This window comes from Ixodes scapularis, unplaced genomic scaffold, assembly GCF_016920785.2.
Source record: "Ixodes scapularis isolate PalLabHiFi unplaced genomic scaffold, ASM1692078v2 PGA_scaffold0__279_contigs__length_252992795, whole genome shotgun sequence".
Lineage (NCBI taxonomy): Eukaryota > Metazoa > Arthropoda > Arachnida > Ixodida > Ixodidae > Ixodes > Ixodes scapularis.
The window spans coordinates 157,490,185-157,510,760 of record NW_024609835.1 but is presented as its reverse complement, the minus strand read 5'-3'; the positions used below and the strand labels follow the sequence as shown (position 1 = coordinate 157,510,760).

At 45.8% G+C, this 20,576-nt stretch overlaps 1 pseudogene; it reads left to right on the top strand.

Annotated features, from left to right (window-relative positions):
* The first annotated feature begins 8,632 nt into the window (after positions 1 to 8,632).
* On the top strand, positions 8,633 to 11,139 carry LOC8024674 (annotated as a pseudogene).
* Positions 11,140 to 20,576: the final 9,437 nt, after the last annotated feature.

Sequence of the window (20,576 nt, the reverse complement as noted above, 5' to 3'; positions counted from 1 at the left end):
AGAAGGTGTACTGCGCGCGTGGACATCCACGGAGAGACCTGCCCCGTGAAATTCGTCGTCCTCAAAGACTGTTCCAGAGACGTCATCCTTGGCATGGACTTCCTCTGTGAGTACGGTGCGGTGATCAACCTTGGAGCAAACACGTTGACGCTGCGAAAGCCCGTGCTACCTCCGGAGGGATCCAAAACGTCGCCAGCCGCCGTCCGAGTCATTGCGGACCACGGGAACCTGCCGCCACGGTCGAGTGTTCTTGTGCCCGTCATGACCAATGCAGTGGCCAGCGGGAAAGTGCTTCTGGAAGGCAACGTCCAACTGCTTCTCAGAAGAGGAATAGGCGTCGCAAGAGGCGTAGCAGAGCTGCAGGATGGACGTTGTGTGGTCCTCGTGACGAACTTCCGACCGGAGGCGCAGCATCTCACGAAAGGTGCCACTATAGGACACGTCGAGGAACTCCGGGCCGACGCCGAAATCGCCGCGATCTCCGACGAGCCCTCGCCATGTCAGCCGTCCAGTACAGTGGCGCCTCAGCTCGACGTTAACCCCAAGCTCAGCGCCACGGAACGACGACAGCTCGGAGACCTCCTCGCCGAGTTGGACGACTGCTTTGCGACGACGTCGATGGTGCGCCAGACAACAGTTGCGAAACACCGCATCAAGTGGCAGAGCTGTCTCGTTTACCTGGACGACGTCGTGGTATTCTCGGCCAACTTCGACGAGCATTTGCGACGCCTTCGGGCCGTTTTAGAGGCAATCAGGACCGCAGGTCTCACCCTCAAGCCGACGAAGTGCCGGTTTGCCTACGGTGAACTGAAGTTCCTGGGCCATGTTGTGAGCAACGATGGTGTATGTCCTGACCCTGAGAAGACTCGCGCCGTAGCGGGCTTTCCACCGCCCACCGACAAAACGGCCATCCGAAGGTTCCTTGGACTTTGCGCATACTACCGGCGATTCGTTCAGGATTTCGCCAAGCTTTCTGCGCCGCTAACGCACCTTACGAAAGACGCCGTGAACTTCGAATGGGGTGAAGAACAACAACAGGCATTCGACGAACTAAAGCGACGGCTCCAGTCGCCACCAATTCTCGGCCACTTCGACCAATCAGCCGAAACGGAGGTCCACACGGACGCCAGTAATACAGGACTCGGAACGGTACTGGTCCAACGACAAGACGGTGGGGAGCTCGTGATCGCGTACGCTAGCCGGACGCTGTCGAAAGAGGAACGCAATTACTCGACGAAAGAGAACGAATGTCTGACTGTCGTCTGGGCCCCCATCACGAAATTCCGCCCATGCTTGTACGGGACTCCTTTTCGGGTGGTCACCGACCACCATTCGCTGTGTTGGTTAGCGACCCTGAAGGACCCATCGGGACGCCTCGCTTGGTGGAGCCTACGACTGCAAGAGTACGACGTGACCGTGGTGTACAAGTCAGGCCGAAAACACAGCGACGCCGACTGCCTGTCCAGAGCCCCTGACGAGTCATCTACCGCATGCGCCAAAGACGACGACGACGACCACTTTCTTGGCGCGGTGAGCCTTCACGGCATGGCAGCGCTCCAGCGGGACGATCCTGAGTTGCGTGCACTGATCGACCACTTGAAGGGACGAGGGGGTACGATTCCCCGAGCCTTCTCGCGTGACCTGCCAAGATTCGCCGTCCGGAGAGGTCTCCTCTATAAAGAGAACTTCGGGGACAACAACTCGACGTGGCTCCTGGTCATTCCTGCTAGTCTTCGAGAAGAGATCTTTCAAGCCTGCCACGACGACCCAACATCTGGTCACCTTGGCTAGAGTAGGACTCTTGCACGGATTCGAGAAAAATACTACTGGCCCAAGCTCCCGAAGACTGTCCACCTCTACGTCCGTTCGTGCCACGAATGCCAACGACGCAAGAAACCACCGACGAAACCGGCAGGTCTCCTGCAACCGATCACGTCCCCGACTGCACCATTCCAGCAGGTTGGAATGGATCTTCTCGGACCTTTCCCATCGTCGACGCAGGGAAACCGGTGGATAATCGTGGCAACTGATTATCTCACCAGGTACGCCGAGACAAAAGCACTCCCGTCGGGGACCGCCGTGGAAATAGCCAAGTTCTTCGCGGAGTCCATCGTCCTTTGACACGGCGCTCCCCAAGTCCTGATTACGGACCGAGGATCCTCGTTCATGGTGCAACTGACACAAGAGATACTCCGCCTAAGCCACACCGACCACCGCCGGACCACGGCATGCCACCGGCAGACCAACGGGCTGACGGAGCGACTAAACAAGACCATCGCCGACATGATTTCGATGTGCGTGGACGTGGAACACAAGACGTGGGGTGAAGTGTTGCTTAACGTCACGTTTGCGTACAACACGGCGATTCAAGAGACTACCGGCATTACACCCTTTCAGCTGGTGCACGGCAGAAAGGTGACGACGATGCTCGACGCCATGCTGCCCCACGACCCGACGGACGACGGCACTGACGACGCCCAGCTGGTCACCCAACGAGCAGAAGAAGCACGCCAGCTAGCCCGTCTTCGGATAAAGGAGCAGCAACGTGTGGACGCTGGCCGGTACAACCTTCGCCGCCGCGACGTGGAGTTCCAGCCCGGAGACAGGGTATGGCTGTGGACGCCCATTCGCCGCCGCGGCCTCAGCGAGAAACTGTTAAAACGCTACTTCGGACCCTACAAGGTCATCCGCCGCCTTGGGGACTTGAACTACGAGGTGCTCCCCGACGGAAGTCGCCCATCAGGACGCCGCCAGCCACGACCCGAAGTCGTCCACGTAGTTCGACTCAAGCCGTTCTACGCGCGTTAGGATTGTGACACAGCATGTTTGTTTTGTTTCGCCGTAATTGTTTTAGCCATTTCCGTTTTCCTTTCGTTTTGCATCGGGGTGATGCACTTTTAAAAGGGGGATTATGCCGCCCGCAGAGCCGAGAAGGCAACGCTTGGGGCCCTTAGCAGGACGCTTGGCGAAAACGACGGTGAGAAATTTGGCGGCCGCGATTGGCCAACGCCACACTTGACATTGGTGCCGGCCAATCAGAGCCGCGGGATTTCTCGCCGACTTTTTCGCCAAGTGTCTAGGGGCCCTAATCTGGACACTTGGCGAAAAACAACAACACCATCTTCCCGAAGGGAACCATGGGGTGATGCGGAGTACCGTTCCATCACACTTCATCGGAAGAACGGAATGAACTGGAGTCAACAGCGGTGAACAGAACGCGCGTAGAAATTGATTTGCTCTTTATGTTTACACAGCCTTGATGGAGATGCGCCTCAACGGGTAATCGGTCTCTTAGCTGCAGATGAGAAATTTATCCAGTGCAGTACAACCGCTAACCTGAGATTCTTAGCGTGCATCACGCAGTAGTCATCACACGAACGCGTGCCGATACGAAACTCATCCAGATCGAAACGGGCGGGGGTCGGCGGGGACTCGAACCCAGGGGGTTCCCAGCGCAAGCTTTCGCTCCACGCTCCGAGCTCATTTCCCGAGGTACCAGTGAATCGGTCCAAACTTTTTTAGAGCTCAGCTCCTAGGCGCCCGTTTAGGGCTTAAGCGGCGTCGCTGTCGGAGTAACCGCGCTTGCATTATGGGACGTTTCCCATAATGCACGAGGGTCGCTCGTGATGTCGCAGCGCGTTGTATTATGCGTAAAATTCCTTACTAAATTTAGCGGAAAATTTTCCCCGCTAAATTTAGCGAAAAAATTCCCCCGCTAAATTTAACGAAACAAAACTCCCCACTAATGTTAGAGTGAAAATTTTCCCGCTAAATTTAGCAAAAAAGTCTCCGCTAAATGTAGCGGAAAAAATAGGGAATTGTAGTAGAGCGTTTCCGCAGCCCGCTAAGCACCCGGATAGCGCTCCGTAATCCGGCACACGACCTTGAACTATGCAGACAAGGCTGGGGGCGCGCATGCGCAGCTGCGGAGTTTTCTTCAGGGATACCGTAGCGAAGGAGAAAAACGATCTACTACAATTCCCTACTGCCCCGTTATAGTTAGCGGAAAGAAGTCTCCTCTAAATTCAAAGGAAAAATTCCCAACTAAATGTATCGAGAAAAATTCACCGCTAAATTTGGCGGAAAAGTTTCCCCGCTAAATTTAGCAGAAAAATTTCCCTTTCCCGGTAAATTTTGCGTAAACATTTCCCCGCTAAGATTAGCGGGAACATTTTGCCCGCTAAATTTCGCGCGAAGAATTCCCCGCTCTATTTAGCGAAAAATATTCCCTTCTATATTTATTGGAAAAATTCCCCGCTAAATGTAGCGTGAAAAATTCCCCGATAAAATTAGAAGAAAACATTTCCCGCTAAATTTTCTCAGAAACATTTTTTCGCTAAATTCAGCATAAGATTTTTTCACCTAAATTTAGCGGAAAAATTTCCTCGATAAATTTAGGGGGAAGAATTCTCCGCTCAATTTAGCGGAAAAAAGTGCACGCTAAAATTAGTAGAAAAATTCCTCGCCACATGTAGCGAAAACAATTTCTCACTAAATTTAGCGGAACATTTTCTCCGCTAAAATTAACTGAAAATTTTCTCCCCTAAATTTAGCGGAAAAATTCCCCGCTAATTTTTGTGGCAAAAAAATTCCCTGTTAAATTTATCGGAAAAAGTTTCACGCTAAGTTTAGTGGAAGAAAGTTTTCCTCAAAATTGATTGGAAAATTCCCCAAAATTTAACGGAAACTTTTCACCGCTATATTTACCGGAACAATTTCCATATTTAGCGGGAAAAGTTCCCGCTATATTTAACAGAAAAAAATTCCCGGCGGTATTTAGTTGGAAATTTTACCCGCTAAATTTTGCTTGAAAATTCCCTGCTGAATTTAGCGAAAATTTCCCACTAAATGGCAGGGGAGAAGGAGAGGAGGCGGGGAGGGTACGGATGAGGAGGAGGGGCATACCCTTCTCTCCGTACCTACCCCTCCTCCTCAAAAAAGCTGCGCTCTAATTCGGCGTTACAGGTGATTGTAAAGCTGTTTCACTTTTTTTTATTGGTGTTCATAATAATGATAATAATAATAATAATAATAATAGTAAAATTATTATTATTATTATTATTAACAATAATAATATTAATAATAATAAAAATCTTTTATTTTCCTTTTTTTCATTACAAAACAAAAAAAGGTGGAAAAGAGGGCAAAAAGCTGCTACTGCAGCTTGACGAGGCCCTTCTTCCCATACAAACCTTGGCGGAAAAACAGCGGAAAATAAAAATACACCAGAGCCAAAAAATGAAAATTACACCAGAACAACACTCCATTCATTATACTTGTTTATATAGAAAGATAACTAAAAGGCGTTTAAATACTTGTTGTTCGCTTTTTTTCATTCCTGTCTTGCATACTATACTCTCTTTTATACTTAGCCTGCAAAACTGTCAAAGCTACTGGCGCGAGCGCGTGGCTGCATCTATGGTTTTGTTTGCGCGAGAACGCGTGCCAATGATCAACGAGATCAAGCCCCACGCTCGCGCCAGTAGCTTTGACAGGGTTGCACACTAAGTATGAAACAGAGTATAGCTCGGCTTCATCGTACTTTGCCCATGCAGAAGGAGCCAACCACGATTTGGCTATTTTATATAATCTTTGTTTTCTTATTGAATCGTATTTTAAGACGATTCGAAAGTCATGGTTTTTCAAAAGAAGACCGGATATTTATTGAAGGAACGAACTGATCACAGGGATCTAGTAGCTTTGTTTAAATACTCTCCAGTTTTCATGAACAGTTCTATATTCAAAGACAGTAATGCATGCACTTGAAAAGGATTGTAGGCTTCGACAGAAGTCATCTATATGAGCTCAAGAATAGTTGTAGATGCATTTGTCCAGTGGACTGTGTTTTTCTCGGGGGTAGCAAATTCGACGTTTATGAAGACATGCTCACTTAGTGGTTTCATGAAACTTAGTCCAACTACATAGTCAAGTTCTGAAAGAAAATAATAATAATAAACACAAACAAGACCGCAAAGTTACGGGTTGGGTTGTCAGCCATTTGAAAAAGAAAGAAGGCATTTATCATGTCTACATGTAAAGTCACGACTTTGCTTAGAAAGTTTATGCCATGCCTCAAAGCATATGAGATTGGCAGTTGCCTGGCCATTTTATTTCGAGATAATAAAAGCCTCCGGAAAGAGCAATGAGGTCATTTAGATAAGATAAGTAAGAAACAAAAAAAATGTATTGAGCCGATTGAGCTAAGGGGGAAAAATGTTGATGCATTACATTAGGAGGAGTACTTGACTTCTTGCGTACGCTTTGACCTAATTTCGGCCTCCTCGTTGTCTTTTATGATCGATTATTCAATGTAGACTTTGGATTATCTCCGATTAGGGCTCCTCAATAAAAAGAATAAATGATCGGCTTCATTTAATCTGGGCTCCAGTGGCCTCGCTACTTGACACGGAAGTTATCTACGGTATGTTCTCGCGCAGCCTGTGACAAAAAGGGTTCAGGTGGTATTTAAGAGCTCGAGTCTGGCGAAGTTCTAAGTCACGCAGCCACCCGGAATTCGATATAATTGGTTGTCGCCCCTCAACTGCAGAAAGATAAGCTGCACTGTAGAGACAGCTTGACGCATATTTTTTTGTGTGATTGAAGTCCTGAGCTTGGAGCGTTTCTCTCCGATCCAGTTCCACTAAGGTGTCACGTGACACATTGGAGACCCGTGATTAGGTTGACCCGTTTTTTCCTTCGGTTCCATGGGTTAGGAAGTGTTGAGCAAAATATAGTTCCTACGATAGGGAAAGTCATGCGCTTCATGTCTCTTTTCACCTCTAATTTTCCAGAGTCGACCACGCATTCAACAGGAACACAATTTGTTTATACCGTCATTATCCCGAGTATAAAGGTAAATCAAGCCTATAAATTGGAATTACCCGGTAAAAATATGCACAACAGTGTACCTGAGTATGTCCGTTCTTCAACATGCAAGGTAATGTCAGACTGAGCCAGCTGCATGTGTAAAGAGCTTGCACTATGCGTGATCAAAAACAGGTGACGTGAGCACATACTGATTTGCATTCATGTCTCCTCTTCCCATTCATATTGAAAAAAAGGTAACGTCCCATCGTTTTACACCTTAAAACACGCAGCTTCGTCCGTTTTCGACAATGGTTGAACTTCGGTTCAACGTTAATGTGTTGCCCTAAACACAGGGTGTCACAAAAGAAAATTTACAGGGTTTACTTTACCGCAAAATTAAACTAGGCATCGCCGAACGCTCATTCTCCGCCCAAAGCGCTAGATGTCTCCACCAGATGCCAAAGTTTCAGCCCGATCCGATACCTTATTCAAAAGTTATGCGTAATTTTCTGAAAATTTCAATGGGACAATGGCGGCCGACGGAGTTTTCAAATACATGGGGATCTATGGCACCAGAAACCGAAAACGGGCAAAAATGGGCTCCACTTTCTCATTGAAATTTTCAGAAAATCACATAACTTTTGATTAATTATCGGATCGGGCTGAAATTTTGGCATATGGTTGTGACCTCTGGCGCTACCTTCGGGTGGACAATGGGCGTTCGGCGATGCTTAGTTTATGTTTGAGGTGAAAAATATAGTGTAATTTTTTTTTGTGATACCCTGTATATCAAAGCCCTCAATCAAGCCATACGATCAAGATGTTTCCTCTTAAAGGCTGGTTAAGACATCTGCACAGAACGCGTCGGCTACGAATGCGTGCCTTGCGGCCAGAGCGACTAGAACGACCGCTCTGCTGCGCGTACACACTCTTCCAACAAACTCAGCAATTAGGACAAACATGACACAGCACTCTCCGCAGCACTAGTAGTTTTGATGTCAGCTCCCTACCCCCTATGCAGAAAAAAAATGAAAGCCGTTTACAACTCCCTGTTACGCCGAATGAGAGCGCAGCTCTTGAGGAGGATGAGAGAAGGGTACTGGGGGGGTCAGTTGACCTAGGAAGGGGGGGGGTCACGTGACCTCGGGGGTCACGTGACCTGGGAGATCACGTGACCTCGGGGGGGTGGTCACGTGACGATGACGATGACGATGCGGATGCCGATGACGTCATCAGTGACATCACTGATGACGTCATCAGTGATGATGACGTCATCGTCACGTGACCCCCAGGTTCCGTGACCGCCCCCCCCAGGTCCACCCGAAGGAACCCGAGGTCCTCCCGAGGGAGACCGAGGTCCTCCCGAGGTCCTCCCGGAGGAACCCGACGTCCTTCTGAGGTCCTCTCGAAGAAACCCGAAGTCCTCGCGAGGACCTCCCGAAGGAACCCAAGGTCCTCCCGAGGTCCTCCCGAAGGAACCCGAGGTCCTTCGGGAGGATCTTGGGTTCCTTCGGGAAAATTTACCCATAATGCACCGCGCGGTTACGCCGACGGTGACGGCGATGGCGACGGCGACGCCGCTCTAGCCGGAAACGGGCGCCTAAGAGCTGCGCTCTAAAACAAAACATGAATGAAACGCCGATTGCCTGTCCGCGCTAACACTGTCGCGCTATGAAGCACAAACGCCATTTTATCTATTTGTATGACGTCAGATTTAAACCATATTTGTCAAATTCATAAGGACGTTAGTTCCATTCGTCGTGCTTCAAGTCGTTTGTATTCCGTCGTCCAAAAAAAAAAAGCATTCCTCTCCTGCAGAGCAATAATGGCACTGAGGGTAGCCATATCGTTGATCTTGTTCCTCCTGTCTGCTGTGATTTGCACGGGACATCCTGACAGAGCTGACGATGAGGCCTGCAGAGACCTGTATCCGTCCCACGGATACACAGCCACGAGCGCCGCGGAGGGCCACGCCGAGGGCTACCGTCTCGTCCAAGACAAAGAGGACAACTAGCCGGGCGACGTCATCACCGGTGGGCCCTCGCATTTCTGTTTCCTTGTTGGACATAAAAAAAAGAACTACAAAATTTTCGAATATTTTGAGTGCCTCTAAAGAAATCTTGACAACGCGTACCCACTTCGTTGTCGAATTTTTACCGATGGTGAGATGTAGCATTGTGAGATACCGTGTCATACGCCTGTCCACCTAAAACATTTCGCTTATGGTCTCAAAGGGATTGAGCGGTTCAAATAGCTACCTATTCTATCCAGACATTTTAATATTTCAGATAGGAATGATGCTTTCACAGTGATCAAATTAAAACATGTCCATTGAACGGTACGGTTTAGCACATCCGAGTATTTGTTTCAAATTGTTCATGTCCAGGCGCTGACGGGTTACTGCAAGAAGTGAGAGCAAATATACGCGGGCACTGAGTTTCTCTCTATACCTTTCCGCTATACGAATTATGGAAATGGAAATATATCTGGATTTCATTAAAGTTTTAGATTTTTATCAATAATCCCTTGAATACAATCTGGATTTTATGTTTCCAGAAACAATTCCAGGTAGATATCACCTCACAAAATCAGTGAAGCCAACGGTGCAGTCCCGTCCAGTCCAGTCTAGTCCAAACCAATGACGGCTGCATGCCCCAGCGCAATAAATGCCAACAGATTTAAAAAGAACTTGTATATGCCTTGTGTTAGAACGCAGACGTTTTAACCGACAATTTAGAGTTTTGGTTGAAATCGTTCTGCTCAAGACTTTGGGTTTCAATGATTATTTTGCTATGTGAGATATCTTAAAAGCCGCACCACTGGGAGGGTTAAGCATACATTTTGTGTACAGTGACACTGTCGTCGGATGCCTCTCGCTTTAAGGGGTTCCTGATCAAGGTTTTCGACGAGGACGAGAAGGACGTGGGCTCCTTCAGAAGCACCGGGCCTGACTCAAGGACATTCAGCCCCTGCGCCGGAATCACGCACACCTGGAGGGACCTGAAGAAGAGGGTTGTCGTCCAGTGGCTGGCAATAGAGGACAAATCCTGCAAGGTTCACTTCAAGTAAGTTTGCCTGATATATGTTTGGACAAGCTGAAAAATGAATGTAGCCGGAGATATTTCTCAAGCCATGGTCTTCGCAGTCTCCACGACCATTTTGCTCCAATTCGTATAACAAGTATAACCCATAGAGTGTTCTAGGTATGTTCCTCAAATGCAAAAAAAATGCCCATTAGGTGGGTGCTCTTCCTTCCTAGATCATCTTTTTGTCATAATTGCTTAATCGCCTATTTCATCCATTCCAACATTTATTTCTAATAAGAACTTCCAATCATACCAGAATATACCAAATATTAAAGTCATTCATCAGTCATAATTAGCGGTCACCTGGTTGCTGTGTGTGAAAGTTTCCAAATATTTATTCAATAAACTTTCTGAACATTCCTGCAATTAATCCATATGCAGTATTGGGTCGACTTTCTAGTGCCATCTTCTATTTGGGGTATCAGCTTGGCACAAAGAATACATTGTAGTGCGGAAGGAAAAACATCTCTACTAAGCTTCCCTACCGAAAAACCTAGTTTAACTTTTCACTATCTGGATTATGGAACTTTCAATCTATCTTGGTTCTCTCTGGATTTCAGGTTTCCAGAAACGATTCGAGTTATATTACCAGTTTCATAATCTAGATGGTAAATATTTACTGTTTGTTTTCGGTAGGGTCGTCTTGAATAAAATGTGTTTCGGACCCACAAGTGTAAACATAGCTTTGAGGTTTAACTCCTCGCCACTGAGAAACACGCCGTCACTGGCAGTAAGACAAACGTACATATATGCAACCAGTGGTAAACGCGAACAAAAAGGAAAGTGCGTAACCAAGTTGTTGGTAAACTAACTAAAGTGACACAGCGAAGCTTCATCGAAGGCCTTACAGGTGTACAGAAGGAATGCGGGCTAATGATGTTAAAATATTAACATAAATATTGGTAATAATATATTAGACAAGCTTCAAGTTAAACACAATGAACATTTCTATAAGATTTTGATAAGCCAATATTTTGTTCACAGACTCAAGCGAGGATATACCCCCCTCATGCGAGAGCTACAGCAGTATTTTGGCACGAAGCGAGAGCTACAGCAGTATTTTGGCACGAAGGTTTAAGTTCAGCGAATACCTAGCGCGGTATCAGCTCCTACTACAGTGTGAAAACATTTATTTTCTTTTTGTTCCAGGGTCACAGTCGTCAAACAAGTGAAGGACTTCTACCACACCATTCCAAGCACGTTGGCTCGAACCGGCCCAATGTTTTACGACAGAAGAACGAAATAAAGAGTATAAACGCTCAGGCTTTTTTTTTGTAATTTGTGTAATTCAAAACATTACCGGGTATTGGATTGAACCCCACCCAATCTGCGTACCTACGTGCGCAACGTGTACGGACAATGATCGCAGTGTTTTTTCTTTGACTGCACGTGCCGTGCAAATACAGATTCTTGAGTATATGACATAAAATCTATTATTCATTTGAATTATACAGTAATGCAGTATTTGTTGTACTTTTGCAATTGTATTTATGTTCGTGAGTATGTGTTTTATTTTGTGTTTCTCTGCTATAATGCTTTGGCGCTGCAGGTTGTTTCTGTAAATAAATCATAATAACAAACAAATACCACCCGAAGCCCCAAGTCGTGTGATCTCCGTCGCCCTTCAGCCTTATTTTTGTCCCTGTGACTTAATCGTCATGGCCACAATACTGTCCTTTGAGTCGGTGTTGTAACTACCTTTGATTTCCCTATTGAAAATTCGGATTTGTATGAGAAATTTCTGTATCTAATAAACATATATGACTAAGAAATTGAGGTGGGCTAGGCGCTTGTCCTGTCTACATGTTCTGTCCTTTGTCTAATCTTTGCGCTATTTAATTTTTATAAAACACATATGAATCATACAAAATATATAAGAACATATAAGAACTATATAAGAACCATCAAAGACCTATATAAGACCTATATGAGATATATGAGAACATACAAGCGCCATATAAGAGACTTGTGAGAAGTTTCTTATATGTTTCTCATATGGTTCTTATATCTCTTATATAGTTCTTATGTGGTACTTTTATGGTTCTTATATGTTCTTATATATCTTGTATGATTTATATGTGTTTATTGGACATAAGAAATTTCTCATACAAATGACTTTTTTCACTAGGGTTGGAGGCCCAGAGATATCTGGGTTTCATTATAACCACCACCGTTCAGTTTATTATTAGGTCTGAGACTTAACAATGAGTTTTGGGATTTCACAAAGATCGGGATATTCTTGAATGTCAAATGAAGATGTGGAATATTTTCTTATTTTTAGAAAAAACACATACATAATTTTGCCTCAGCCAAATCATTTACCTCATTTTAATTGGCCCTGTTTAAAATATTGTTGATGGGCAGCTAAATCATTCAGGCAGAGGAATGACTGGATGCAATAAATTTCTTTTTGCCGACAAATAACATAACACTAAGTCTACCTCCCTGCGGTATGCCGCTTATAACCATTCTATACTAAGAGTTGTGGCCATCTAAACGCAACACTTGTATAAAAAGCGGTCATGTTAGATTATGTTACATCCTATTTAAACCCCTCGTATTAACCTGCGCGACTTTAGACAAATTCTAGCCTTGTGGGTTGGATGAATCAACATGACTTCCTCACTGTTCCATTCAATCTCGTTTACCATGTATTAGTAAAAACCTTTAACTGCAACGATTTTGCATATATTTCTCGTTATTTGCCAAAGAAGATATCCTTAATTTGGGGAAGAGCATGGACTCAATCGCATGGCATTAGAGAGCGTTCTGAAGTGCACAAGCACCAGCGAACCCGATACTTTGCTGAATCCTGTGCTCTCTTTCCCAAGTCTTTTCCAATACTGTATGCATCCAATGAGACCAAATGTAGGGACCACCATCGTCAACTGTGGAGGATCAATAAATTCTTCCAAAAATAAGTGCGCTTAAAGGGATTGCCCGGTCAAATTTTGTATTCGAGAAAACAATTGAATATCATTGTTATTGCCTCGAGACGCATCGTACGTGCAATATCTGAATTATATATGCCCCTCTGCATGAGTAATTGAATTTATATTGCTCCAGTCGGATTCCAGCGTAAACGCTGCTTTCATTGGCAACATTGAATCTCTGACGTCACACAACACAAAAGCGAGCATTTCTGTCTCGTCGTTTGCCTGTGAGTGGACACCTCAGTGTGCTTCGTTTTTGTTGTTGCGCTCGACTTGTTTCCTGGTTGGGTGAGATCTTTCTTGCGCGGTTGGGTGCCACAACCACCGGGCAGCACATGCGAGCCAAGACGTGACGTCCCACATTTTTCCGCGAGACGTGCAGTGACGAGCAAAGTGGATCGTCGCCGTGCGGAGGGACTTGGTTCCCGTCAAGATCGACATCACGCTTATGCAGCAATCATTGCACAGAAGAGAGCTACGAGCTAAACTCTAAGCGGACGGAAGGCTCGTAATCTGAGGTGTGATGCTGTGACAGCGATATTAAACTACGTCTATCCACTTCTCGCCGAAGTCGGATCAATCAATTTGATTATGCAGCGAAACCGAAGTCAACATCTAGGCCATCTGGAAACGATACCAGAAGTTGTATTTAGCACGTGTGCCGCCAAATTGTTTGTTCCGCATGTGAAAATTGAGCGCGACTGCGATTCACCCAGCTCGTCCGTGTGAAGTGACGACATGCATTTGAACGATTCGCCGTTTGCCTTCGACTCGCGGACATCGGCCTCTGGGGGAACGACCCGCTGCCTCATCGCCGATCGAGTGGATCCGCCGACATGTGTACCCAGATGTCGCTTCGTGTACCTAGGTGTCGCTTCAGAGGCGAAATTTGTATCCTTTGCTTTTCAACTGCTCCTGGTGCTCCTAGTTCGATCGGTGGCCGTCGCAGATGTGTTTGCGCGAAACGGCACACGTTTGCTCCAAGTACTGGTAAAAGCGAGCGAGTTGAATATGAATACTTAAATTCAAAATAATAAAACACGGAGGAGAAGCTCAGGACTACCACGTTCTTTCATTTCGTAACGACGTTTATTTTGGGTAGAAAAATTGCACGATAAACGCGACCCCAAATAAAGGGTGATAAGGGGGAAGGCAAACTGGGAGATGAAAAGGGGCAGAACTACCGTGATGGTGTGGTGATTACGGGGAGTTGCGAAATTTTTCAAGTTTAGGCCTGATGAATTCTATTTCCCGTCTTGATAAGGTTACTGAGGCCGATGAAACGTTGTTTTGTGCGTTCTGGACGAGGAAGGATTTGTTGATCTCGCGTCCGTAACGATTGTGGTGTCCTCCCCTTGTCTTGGTCCTTTACATTCTGATAGAACCTTCGCTGCAGCCTTCTTCAAAACAGGTCCAAGCATCTGACTGAACCGACAACAGTCAGCATATAATTTGAGAAAGACTAGCTCATATTTCCCAATGTGGGTGTCAAAATTTGAAGAAGACAACGGTACTACTGCATCCCCAGGTGGGACTTTTGCCACTCCACCATCAGATGATACTTGTGTAGAGCGTTAGAGCAACAGGAAAAAAAGGATGATTATAGATATGCTAAGTATTCTTACAACCTTACGACACATTGTTCATGACATAAATACGGCACCCAAATTAGTAAAACTTAAAGGCTAAGCTTCCCATACACTGATTACATTGCCATGAAGCCACGAACGTTGGTACGTGTGTTTTCTTTCCCCCTTATCACCCTTTCCTCTTCCAAGTTTTCCTTCCCCCTTATCACCCAATCTTAGTCGGGGTCTCGTTCATTGTGCAATTTTCCTGCCCAAAATAAACGTCGTTGGTAAATGAAAGAATGTGGTAGTCCTGTGGGCTTGTCCTCCGTGTTTTATTCTTTCGATTTTAAGCATTGCTCGAAGCTTATGGCTGTTTTCGAGTAATATCCTGCTAAAAGGGGTGAATTTTTTTGCACATGCTTGGGTACTGCATTAAAAGAATCGTATTTCAGTAGGGCACAGCCTAGGAGACTATATAATTCGAAGCAAAATACAAGACATGCATCGAGCAACGCTTGTTATCCCGACCATCTGACAAACTTTTGCATTTTGTGACGTCATGCAGCAGCTACAGATGTCAGCCATTGACACTAACGAAATTCGGCTTGCAGTTTCGTACATACGCTCATGAAAGGTTTAATTAAAAACGGGAGATCATACATCAAAAAAAAAATATGACGTTTGTCTACATGAAGGCTCCTTCGACGTAACGAGCGAACGAGCGCAAAAAATTAAGCACTTCCGGTTTCGACCGGACGATCCCTTTAACACTGCAGCGCGGCGCATTATGGGACCTCGTTGGCCATAGAGAGGAGTGGCATGGTTTCGGTTTCAAATGTTTCTTTGACGAAGTAGTTCATCTTAGCACGGCATGAAAATAAAGTCAGCGCTCGCTTACATTGGATTTGGTCATCTTAGTGATAGCCCTGGTTGAAACTCGGACCTCCAGCGGCTTAAGGGCCTGCCTGGGCTTAGTGAGGAGTGGTAAAATAGCCTGCCGCGTCCCATACTTTTCTGGCGGCCCGGCTACCAACCCCAAGTGCAGCATGACACCCTTCTCCCGGCGTACGAATAATGTAACAAGTTTAGGACAGAGAGGAGACGATGAAGGTGGATTACCGGCCCAATATATTTCTTCCATGTGTCATCGTAGTCCGGTGTTTACCTGCGCACAAACTTCGAAACGCCAGGAGCTTAAAAAAACAAGCCCCAGCATTCCATATCTATTGGTAGGCGACACCTACAGTATTAAAATTCTAAGGAAAGTCCCATATTCAAAAATGCATCCACTTTATTTGATCGTGACAGAATGTCGTAACGCGAGGGAGGTTGCCCAATCGAAACATAGAGGCCAGGCAGTATTTAAGGTGCTTGGCGTGGAATCTGGCCGCTAAAATCGTCTCGCTTCTTGAAGAGAACTGTTGGACCTGTACAGCGCGGCTTGTAGCTTGGGCTTTTATCTACTGTTTTTCTTTTACGTAGCTATACATTGGTGATCGGGGAATTGGAGAAAAGTTAATGGAATACAATATGTGCAAATATTATATTTGTTTTCATTTATTTATTGAAAAATAACCCTGAGCAGACTTACCAATCAATTTTATACACAAGTAATTAGTAATCGCATTCCATTATATTTAAGGCTGATTAACTTGTGATGTAATAAATATCTTAAGGAAGGGTTACAAGTCTCTTAGATCACATGTGGTCTTTGAAAGCTTTTCGTCTGCCTTGAAAGCATCAAATCCAAATATGTATTCTGAAAATACGTCGGCAACAACAACTCATGCGATTCGTTGCATACCGGAATTGAATGTAAGTTCGCGTGACACCGTCATTGACGCCATTTATCTTGTTAAAGTGCACACTTAAAACCAGGGAAGGCATTTGTACGATATAGGACCTGTTAGACTGAGAAAACACGGCAGCGACAGCAACTGAATGTCTTCTTCAACAGTTAGTCAACTTGGTTCTTGGTCGCCCTGTTGCCTGACAAGCCTGTCACATTGCAGGAATATCAGCACGACACGAGCAACAGTAACGATGTTTCCTCTATGTGACATCTTTTTGCAACAAAAACAGAAGATCCTTGTGTTCAGTGACGCGTGTCGCCCAAATTTGTGAATGAGCGAATTCTGTGCCGTCAACACCACGACACTTATTGCTTCAATAGAACTGTTTTCTGTGAATTATGTGTTTTTTCTAAGAGATTACTCAACTAAAGGCCTGGAAAATACTACGCAACAATAATTAAGGCTGCTGCGCAGCTAAATTATTATGAACTGTGTTTTATTTCGTAGTTACGGAAACTGATTGTAGAAATGGGGACAACTAAGGTCGTGAACGCTCGGACTATTGTTGAAATTAGAACTTCCGATAGACCAGCTCGCATTATTGCCAGAGAAATAAAATGGCATGCCTACTAACCCGTTGATAAAATTCAATAAAAAATTATAAAAGAATGCGAGAGATTAAAACATCGACGGGTGAAGACGACCGCTCTAATCATGATTGTTGATGCTTAAAACGTGAAAACAACCGCTGCAAGACACTTGAATTCTTAAACAAATCCCAGAACGTCTTAGTGAATAAACCAATGACAAAGCAGGCAGTAAAGTTAAATAGGCAGTGTTTAAAATATTTATCTCACCGATTGTTATAAAGGGCGATTGTGTCAGTGTCTTAGTTTTTAATACGAAAGCATTAACTGTCCCCATGGAGCGAACCGACGTCATCAGCTTTTGAAGCCGCGCCAAACGGCACCTTCCTCTGTCTCAATGGAGCGAACCCTGTCGTCTGTAGCAGAAATCTGATGAGTAGGCTCCCATTGGCTGGCGCGTGTTATAGTTTCAAGGAACGAGGCTCCTATTGGATCTCACGCGGAGTAGTTCCAAGGAACGCCACCAGAGGTGTCCTGTACATGGCGGCGCAGCGCACACAGCGGCCCGGCCGCCAGTAAGAGTTGCGGGCCTGGCCGTAGAGCTCGCACTGGCAAGCTCCGGAGAAGCTTCATGGCCGAGCTCAGCGCGGCGAAGCCACCTCACGACAGACCGCGCTCGTCCGTCGGCCGCTACCTCGGCAGTAGCGAAACGTGGCCGTTTGCGCCAGTACGTCGCAGATGAACTAAGGGAGCGGAAGACCGACATTTATGCTTTCGCACTCACAACTCATAAAACCTGCTTAGATGTCCTCGGAATTTGTTTTAAACCCTGTCAGCCCAACTCAGCACTACGCAACAAAAAAAAAGAAAAAAAAAAAGCTGGTGTACTGTTGGCGTTAACTCCACTTTACACAAGAAAGACTACCTGTATGAACGACAAAACCGGAGAGAGCTACTTCATCAGGTGGCATAAATCATGAAAATAGCGGCGATCTCATTTTCTTCGGTTAGGGCTACTGCTTCATCACCGAATGACGAACATTTTGAACAAATCAAGGGTAAAAAAATACTCCTCTTTTGAATATTCTAATCATATTTACATGGGTGATACCGTCCCGAGGTAATTCCCGGCCTTTTGAAGGCCCTAGCACTTTGTAGTCACATTTCCAGCGACGCCCCGCGACACCACCTGGACACAAGGCCTCCGCATGGTTTCCTATCCCTCTATGAAACGTCATCAGAGTCGGATCGCGCTAACTCGGCTATTGGTCTCGAGCCCGACCTTCGACGCGCTGATTGGACACGAGCCCCAGCCGAACACTGACACAGCACTCGTGCCCAGTCACGCGCCTCGATTGATCTGACTGGGATGACGCGTGCGGAGGCCTTCTGTCTAGGTGGTGTTGCGCCGCGCCGTACACGAAGGTAAACAATTAAGATGGTGGAGTGTTGCCCGTCCTGGTCCCGCCATGAGCGCAGTGTGACACGGTGTTCTCCGGCTGTCAGACAACAAATCAGCGAACACGGTTGCTGGGCGACAAAAAACGTGTTTCCCGACAGTCGATGCAGCCTCAATGTGACAGGGTCGCCGAAAACATGCTTCTCTCGTTTTAGTGGAAAGAGTTGTCCAACTGTTTCCGCAATGTGACAGCATGTCTTATTTCACTCTCTTCGCCGCGTCAGCTTTGGCGCGCGTCGCTCGATGTCACTGCCAACAATACGACACGCAGGCCGACGCCGAAATCTCAATACCCCACCGGGACCGATGTCCGCACGGAGCGACACGCGCCAACTCGAGGTGGGCCTTTGGGCCTTGAAACGAAAGTGGCGTTGGCTCCAGTATCAACCAGAATTCTGAAAACTCCTTGCATGTTTCCGTCTGAAAAAAACAAAACAAAAAAAAGTCCATTTTTGTCGACGCGTAGCGTCTCAACCTGAAACGTTGGGATCGATTCTCCCTCCCTTATCAGATACGTTTTGATGAGCAAGCTCGGCTGAAATTTTCTTCTTGGCAACACGTAAAGTCTGCATCCTATCGCGTCATTTGCAATTCCTGTCACCTGCCAACTGCAATGCAGTCAGCAATATTTGCCAACTCCAATATGTTTTAGGCCGCAGCTCAAGGCTACGGGAGATGGTCTTTGATGCTATTGAATTTTGGTCACTGCTTTTTACTGGGGATCCTGGAGCAGATCGGTCTACAAAGGCAGCACTGGAGACCGGGCGGAAATGGCCAAACCATACCAGCTCCCTGACCGTCGGTAGGGGTCGCTGGTCATTTCGAAAGAATCAGCAGGTTGAAGAAAGAAGATAAAAAATAATCATAGAATCTATTTAAAAATAAAAATCTGAAAAAATTGAAAGAAGTACTTAAAAAAGGCAGAGCGGTATAAGAAGACTCATATAAAAAAATCGTTCATGTACTTTGTTATTTTTTCGATCTTGAAACAGACTTTGACCTAACATCTAGCAATTATGTATTTGTAATATGGGTATATTTATCTGTGTGTATATATACAGGGTGTTTCACAAAAGGTAACAGTGATAAAAATTGAAAACTTGAGATAAAAGAGAGAAATTACTTTACTTTGGGTCAAATAAAAACACCCGAGGTGCTCCTCCGCTAAACGGACCACAGCCAGCTCCTCGGTGTTAGCCGACGAGGCCTGCCACACCCGCCACTGTGGAGGAGGTAATTGGGGCGGTAGGGAGATCGGATGGCTGTGGGACAAGCCGAGAGGAGATGCTCAATGTTCGCGTAGAGGCAGGGGCAATTGGGGCAGGAGGGATCTAATCTGAAACGATAGAGGAAAAGTCAAAGACACGATTCCTTCGCAATAACCTTGTTCATTATAGCGGACGTAAGGGCGCAAAAGTCTAAAGTTCTCATTGAAGCCTTAATTAACGTAAGGTCACTATATTTGTAGCATATTGCTTTAGCTAGAATGTTTCAATTAGAGATTCGCAGCCTGTCGTTTGCTGAGGCAAAATCAGTTGAGACATTGCAGAAAAAAAATTCTACGTTGAGTTATCAGGTAAATTTGGCAATCACGGAGCGGGAAATCAAAACAAACTCCAAAAGTCGCGCCCGGAGCGGATACAGTTCCGCTGCCGAAAAGGCGTCAATCTGTGACGTGGGATGACGCGCAAGTTTCTGTAAATTTTTATGTAAATAACGTCAAAATGTATAAAACTAACATCAAAACGAACACTCCGATTCAAAAGTGACAATAATCGCGAGCATCTTTCATATACGATGACTCGCGCTTCTGGTTGACTTTGATACTTTTGACATCAATGGGAGAGATATCTCTCCTCCTTCGATACGCTCTGCCTCTTGCGAGCCGATTTGGGGATTGGGCCAAAGCTTTTAGACAGGTGTCCACAGCAGCTTTCGCGTTACCAAACATGCCAGTCTAACGCATCTCCGGCAGCGAAACTGTTCCTGCTCCTGGCACACTTTCGAGGAGTAAGTTTCGATTTCCCGCTGCCCTGATTGAAAACATTCGCCCCGCAATAACTCGAAGTTGAATCCCCTTCGAAGGTCTCTTTCTGCCTTCAGCCTTAGTAAACGACGGGCTGCTAAATTCTAATTTACACATATTGGCCAGAACAAAAGGCGAAAAAGTAATTAGTGAATTTTTGTTAATCAAGTATACTAATGAACAGATTTCAATTGCTTTCTTACGTTCGCCGCCGTGAACAAAGGTGATACCGAAGCAATCGTGTCTTTATTTTAAGTTTCCTTTTTTTTATTTCTTACTACAGTCATCCTTTCGTAAAACCCTGTATATAGATA